The sequence below is a fragment of the Rhinolophus sinicus genome, chromosome 3 (genome assembly GCF_057876585.1).
Source record: "Rhinolophus sinicus isolate RSI-liver-muscle chromosome 3, RSI-T2T, whole genome shotgun sequence".
Taxonomy (NCBI): domain Eukaryota; kingdom Metazoa; phylum Chordata; class Mammalia; order Chiroptera; family Rhinolophidae; genus Rhinolophus; species Rhinolophus sinicus.
Window position 1 is genome coordinate 147,221,382 of NC_142503.1, and position 7,988 is coordinate 147,229,369.

The following is a 7,988-nucleotide window of genomic DNA, read 5'->3' on the forward strand; positions in this document are numbered from 1 at the left end:
TGAGCATCAGGGCAGTGGCCCATTCCCTGCAATGGGCTTGCTCTGTGGGCTCTCTTTTATCTTGTACCCAGCAACAAGCACTGCCAGGATGATCACACAGCACTGATCCCAAGGCCTTGCCCATAGCCCCAAATGAACTCTAGGGGAGAGGAAAAAGCAACTAACGGCTGCTCTGTGTCTACAGGGCAAACATAGGGTGAGGAGAAAGCCGTCTCACGACTGTCCATGAGTCAGCCTAGGCAACACTGACCAAGGTGCCATGTCTTCAAGAGACGCAGTGACACCTCATGAGGTCATGCCTGTTTTAGCCTTGATGTGGCTCCTAAATGCACAGCCCAGACCTGTGCTTCCTCGTAGGCTGTGATTATGTGTTCAGTAAACAGCATGGAGACTGTAAAGACTTTGTTGTGAAATCAAGCAACATTAACTCATTAAGTCAATAATTCATGGACTCTTTTATCTAAAGTGGCAACATCACACCATCAATTCACAAAACAGCCACTTCTCTGAAGTGTATGTGATGATAATAATGGATTTTCTAACAATACCCTCTCAAAGCAAGGTCACTGCGCCCAGATGCTGTGGACAGGCCGATCTGACCGAGGTCAGCAAAACAAGCTTTATTATTGAACCTAATTATGAACTATCGAGATAATGGTCTAGACTAAACTGTTTCCTAGGGGATTATTTAGAAACTGGTAAGCCATTTTCGTTTTCAATCTACTGTACTTGGCAGTACCTGTGATCATGTAGGAAATGTGTTTGCTGTGTAGAATGAACTACAATTGGTGCAAATACTTTGGAATCTTAGACATAGTAGTGACATTATACAATGTTAAACTGTACTTCTATATAATTTTCAGGTTACTGTCTGTATAGTTATATACCCATCTTACATGTAAATAGCTATATACGAGTAATTATTGCTCAGAGAATCAAAACTCATCATGGAGTATGCAATTCTGAATACTTGTAGTCAGTTCTGTAATGTGACACACAGGGACACACGGTTTGCTATAGCAGTTTTTGTGTCTTAACTTAGGAATTCTTCGTGATTGTCTAACATGGGTAATACAGCCATCCTGGCTTATCTTTGCCTAAGAGCTAGCAATGGGGATGGAGTTCTGGGAGGAGGAGCCAAAGAATGCAATATTTCTTGGATCCTAAACTGCACCAGCAGGTTTATAACAGCTTTTTTTTTGGTGTGGGGGAGAATCCCACCTAAAGGTAGGCAGTGATTATAAGATAAACCACCAAATCAAAAATGATAAACTGAGAAAAAAAATTCATCTTAGAATTGAGGAAATAAGATATATCTTATTTTACTGGTGAAGTCCTGGTAAAGCTATTTATCTCACATGAAGGAAGACTGCATTTTCAGGTGTAACAATAATACCATGATCCATAAAACCAGTGTTTCGTGATATCAGCCCAACATCATCATCTCATTACCAACTGAATAAAACACTTTGAGGTCATGCCAAACCATCTTTGGTGATGTGCAGTCGTATAGAGTGTATATCTTCCTTGCCTTTTTGGCATTCAAATGCAAGTCTCAGAGGTTACCTGAGAAAAAGATTTCATGCATTACTGTGATTAAGAGCATGGTCAATGTATAGCATTTCTGCTTCAGAAGTTTTGCGTGGAATTTTGCAGTACTTTGCAATAATCTTTGAATCTCTAAAACTCAGAAAGAGGAAGTAGTGTGGTAATTGATAATATGATCTCCGTAATCAGAGTGGTGGGTTTGTGTCCTGCCTTTCCCACTTTCTACAAATGACCATGGGCAAGTTGCTCTAACCTCTGTAAGCCTCAGTGCTCTCAGCCTAAAAGGGCGAGAATAATAGCTTCTACATCATAGGCTGCTTGGGGAGAGAAAATAAAGTAATATCCATAAAGTGCCTGGCACTCAGTAAATATAATAAATACTCTAGCACTACTAAATAAAAAATTATCATTCTTTAACATGAATTGCCTGAAATAACTAGAGGATTTTTCCTTGGATTGTCTTAAAATCTTTCTTGATCTAGATCACGGAGCAGGATTCCTACTATAGGTATCTTCTCCCTTCAGCCTTAGCAGCTTAAACCTTATGCAGCTGGACTTGGCTTTGTCTGCAGTGATTGGTTTTTATTGTTGCTCTGTGTCATATATATATATAATATATATATAATATATATACACATAGATACATATATATTATATATGTGTATATATATGTATGTATATATAATATATATAATATATACAGACACACACACACACACATATATATATATATATATACATATATATTTTACAATAAACATTATTGAATAATTGGGGCAGGGCTTAGAAAATAAAACTCTCTTCCCATGCATATACACACATACACACAAACTAACAGACAAGCTCCAAATTTAGAACAATTTCAATGACAATGATTCTGCTAATTTGGTCAATAAATTTGCCCAAAATAAATAAATAGACTAAAAATTGAGCAGTGGATACATGTAGGAATGGACTTTGTTAAAGTACTTGCTTGCAGATCATATTATTTTTTCCCATCTCATACCATAAGATTTCATCAGAAATCTTCCTCATTTCTTACGATTTAAAAATTTGACAGCAGTAAATTTGGTACAGGAGTTAATGGAACTTTCACAAGAACTCAAATGATGACCCCAACTAAAAACTCCACTCCTGTTTAGGTTGTAATGAAATGGTTTCTACATAATTAGTACCTTTACTATAGATGTTACCAGCCACACAGATAGTTAAATTATTACATTAAGTTATGTGGAGAAAGGGAAACTAATCATATTTTAGTAAAATAATTTTGTTTATATGTTATTCTAATTTAAAAAGGACAAAATGAGCTAATGTCTAAGACTTTGTCCGTGGAAATAGGCCTCTTTCTATGATGTAAAATAACTTTGCTATATACTTCTTATTCCCTGTCCATGAGCTTTTAAAAATAATCATAAAAATAACAGCAGCTACTGAAACATAACTTTCTTAATGGTTAGGAATTCTTTAACTTCAAGTAATCTTCTTATGACTCAATTAATATAAAAAGGCCCAGGATAAAGAGAATTTTTAATATATGAGCTTCCTCCAAATGAAGAGATATATCCATGTTAGGAACTAATCAACCCTTCACGAGTTAATCAACAAATTCCAAAATGGTGCCAGGCCATAATTAACCACTTGCATCTCTGAGAGAATACCCATCGTGGAGAGGGTGCGGAGTTTGATTAGCACCACTTCACTCAGGAAGCAGCTTCCAGGCTGCACTTAAACACTAATCTGCACCATCGCTCTTGGCTTTGGTGGCAGTTGGCCACATATAAGGGCTTCAGGACAAAGAAGATTAATTACTCTGACACGTAATTCACAAGGGCCCAGGCCCCTGAAGCCTTGATAACAAGGCTGTGTGAGATTGATTAGTGGTGGCTCTGGCAGTGAGGGTTGAGCTTCTGTAGGGCCATTGTCGAAGGAGCATGATGGGATGGAGCCAAAGAGAGCTTGAGAACCACACAGGTGCAGAAAGCTACCAGGCCACAGGCACAGGTTCCTTCATTGAGAAGTTTTCAGTTTTCCTCTCCCCTGCCCTGGGTTGAAGCTCTGGACTTTTTTTCTTCCATGACGTGTGGGTCACTTCAGGAAGACATTCACATTTCTCACCAGGCAAAGTAGGAGACCAGTTAGAATGTTAATAATAATTACCCCTTGTATTGGTGCTTAAAAGTACCAAGAAAGAATGAATAAGTGGAAGAAAGAAAGAAAGAAGGAAGGAAGGAAGGAAGGAAGGAAGGAAGGAAGGAAGGAAGGAAGGAAGGAAGGAAGGAAGGAAGGAAAGAAAGAAAGAAAGAAAGAAAGAAAGAAAGAAAGAAAGAAAGAAAGAAAGAAAGAAAGAAAGAAGACAGAAAGAACAACTTAATAGATTAAATACCCTGTTTCCCCGAAAATAAGACCGGGTCTTATATAAAGGTTTGCTCCAAAAGACGCATTAAGGCTTGTGTTCAGGGGATGTCATCCTGAAAAATCATGCTAGGGCTTATTTTCCGGATAGGTCTTATTTTTGGGGAAACACGGTACATAAAGTGCTTTGTAATATATGTTATTTACATATATTGACTCAGTTCCTCCTTTAGCCTATGAATTTGGTATCAGTGTCTTCATTTTTAAAGGTAAACTCCTTGTTTCTTTTACTCCCAGCATTTCTGACACCAAATGTGTGGGTTTTCTACACCAAGCAACTCTGACACTAGCTACCTGGATTTAGTGCAGACCCCACAGGTTAAGGGCTCAGTCTCATAAGACTGCCCCACTTCAGATGCCAGTCACAAGTCCCAGGTTGTCACCTATACTTCTGATTGACCTGCTATAAATCAGGGATTCCCATATCCTCTTCCTCAGGTTCAGTAATTTGCGAAAATGATTCACAGAATCCAGTAAAGCTCTTCCTTGCTATTAGTGGTTTATTATGAAGAATACAGCTCAGGAATAGACAAATGGAAGAGATGCACAGGACCAGGAATGTGGGAAGGGTCTCCCATGCCCCCCTCAGGCACAGCATCCTCCCAGCACCTTGACGTGTTTGCTAACCTGGAAGCTCTTTTCCACTTGATATATGTGGATTGCCAACTATCTAGCCCAAGTCAGAGAGTAGGATTGAAAACCAGGCTTGGGATCTGGGCCTGAACCATCATGCTCTTCAACCTGACTGGCTATATAAAGTGTTCTTTCTCAGAAGCAGACTCACAGATACAGAGGACAAACTGATAGTTGCCAGGGGAAAAGGGCTTGGGGGGATGGGTGAAAAAGGGAAAGGAATCAGGAAATACAAATTGGCAGTTACAAAATAGTCACAGGGATGTAAAGTACAGCATAAAGAATATAGTCAATAATGTTGCAACCACTATGTACAGTACCAGGTGGGTACTAGACTAATCGGGGGGATCCCTGCATGAATTATATAAACGTCTAACCACTATGCTACAGACTTATCACTAATATAAGATAATATTGAATGTTAACTGTAATTGAAAAAATAATTTATAAAAGTGTTTTTCCTGCAGTCAGATTTGACTACGGAGTGACATGAGGAGCTGCAGCGCTCTACAAAGTATTGCCGATGATTATTATTTAAAGTACTTTTGTAATGTACAAATTCTCTAATTAAGCTTCCATTTTAAGTGTAATTATTTAAAGCTTTTTTTTTTCTTTTTTTTTTTTGACTTGGGAGTGTTAAGAAAAACACAGATTTCATAACTTCAACTCAGCAGAAAATTTGCGTTCTCGTATGTATCACGTATCTTCTTGACATAGAAGGACTATGGGTTCCCTGAGAATATCATTGCCTTGGCCTGCAAGGGGGCACTGAGCACAGGGAAGCAGAATCTCAAAGCAAATTTGCGGAGAATTTTGCTATAATAATGCTCATTTGCTGGACAAGGAAAATGAATGAGTCCTTTGAGAGGCAGTGAAAAACCTTTCAGTGATGTAGTGTATCGAAGGGCTCTGGGTCTTCAGTGACGTTATTTCTTCAGTTCCTTTTCAAAGAGTCATAACTTCAGGACAGAACAATATCCTTCTAAAAAGAGTAGCTTTTGTTTAATATTTTTTCTCTTAGCAGAACATTTGTTGTTCTTATGTAATTCAGGTCTCCAAGGAATTTTGTATAACTTTATACAACATGGATCGATTCAGGCAATGGCATGGTGTACACTTGCCTTGCTGAGGTATATACGAGGATGCATGAAGGCATAAGTTACATATCTGTGTACATGTCAATTGATTTTCATAGAGGAAGAGAACTAATGGCACCATCAGGCTATTTAACGGTCACTTGGTATGCAGATGTACCGTAGGTGCATTTGAACCAATCGCACTACTTGTATCTCTGACCTCCCCGACCCAGTAGGATCGGCCCTACCTGTCCACCATCTTGTCTTCTTAGAAATAAGGGGGAAATCCACAAGAAAATCTCGGTCTCCTTTATAGACAGGCCAATTGTAGTCATTTCCTGACAACAAAGAAAAGTGAAAGTTTTTTTCTTTTTTTCCAGTTGTTATGAAAAATTATCCTTCAGCCTTTCCACTTCTTCACCTTCACTAGAGAGGGTGTTCGCTCACAGGCCACTGAGCCTCTAAGGAGTCGGAGTTTCTTCTAAATAACATCTTTGCTTGTAAAATCACTTTAGAAACATCATTTCAGATAACATCTGCCATAGGCCTAGAGTATAGTATTTGTAAGTCCAGATTTAGGCATTAAAATGTCTGGGTTTAAATCTTGGCCAATCACTTACTCTTTGTATGACAGTGGGAAAACTACTAACCTTTTTGGGCTTCAATTTAAGTATCTGAAGAATTATGATGACAACACTATCAGCTTCACAAGGTTGATGTTAGGATCAAATGACATGGGACATGTAAAGTAACTCAGAACTACGAAGAATAGTGATTAAACAGGTTTTCCTCCTAGATTATTATAGGAAGCGTTTCAGCTAATGACAGATACTTAATGTAAGTTACATTTTGTGGTTCATGATTTTTGCAATTGTGTTCCTTGTTCCCCAACCCCTTCTCATTTGGAAATTATATTAATAGTTTTCTAGTCACATGTGTGGCTCTATTTTTTGATCCTTTGTGTATAAGTTTGCTGTATACTTGACAGAGTAGGATTGAAAACCAGACTTTGAAGCTGAACCTGAACCATCACGCTCTGCAGACTGACTGCCTATACAAAGTATTCTTCCTGAGAAACAGACTCATAGACACAGAGAACAAACTGATTCTATTTACTTCTTCACGCTCATGTATATGTTTTGAGGGATTTACAGATTCTGTCTGCATTTTAACACCTCAACATGATATTTAGGGTCTTTACTACTTTAGCTGCAAATACCCTGAGATCTGTTATACTACAGCTGTTAGCCTATTTTTCTTTTCTGTTCATTTTTGTTCTTCAAGTATAACTTCTCTTTGTGCCCCAAGAAGCTCCACCCTGGCCACTAGCCTGTGGATCTTGGTCTCTCTGCTCATGCTGCTCACCGTAGCTCCTCCGGCCAGTAATCATGCTGGGTCCAATAGATAACCATTTCTGGTCTTATTTTCACATGGGCTTCCCAGAGTCTGCCTGTTCAGTCTGGTCAGTATAAGGGAACCGTACTTTCTTGGTTTGGGGGAGGGAAAAATAGTCACTAGGAGCTATTCCCCCCCCCCCCCCAAGCCAAGCCCAAGAAGCAAAGAGCAAATCCTTTTAAGAGTTATCTTGTTTCCCACTTTCAAAACTATATCTTTCTGAGAAGAAAGAGGAGGGAACAAAAGATAGTGCTTCCATAGCTACTAACTCAAGTCAAAGGACTGTCATCGTCATGGAAAATCCTTTGGAATTTCTTCCTGTTGGTCATCTCAAGCCACTTTTGTCTTTGTTAGCCCTAAATTTTGTTGAGTTTTATGTTTTGGTTTGATATTTGCTTTTTTTTCTTTTGAACTACACTAAGCAGAGTTTTAGGATGATACAATTTGATATACGTGAATAATATTAAAATGTGACTTGCATTTATCTGTTTCATACATATATTCCACAAAATCAGTTTATGGGTCAGGCTTGATCTTGTAAAACTGACAAGTTGTTTATCTACTGCCTTTTTATTTTCTTACATTTTTCTGTCCTTTCGAGTTCTCTTCATTCCCTTTACCTCCAGAAGATTTCTGGTTTCATTAGGCTTCACTGATCTCTCTTGCTACTAAAAAGCAACTCCCTCAAAACTAAGGTCATCAAAAAAAAAAAAAAGGACAATCTGAGAAACTGTTACAGACCAGGGGCGACGAGAGAAATGATGACTAAGTGACGTCCTGGGTAGGAGAGAGAAAAAGGAATTAGGGGAAACCTAGTAAAGTCCCCCCAAATGTGTGGCGTTTAGTTAATAATAATGAACCAGTGTTGGTTTTTCAGTTTTTACAAATATATCAGTAATGTATTATATTAAGGCGGGGAGG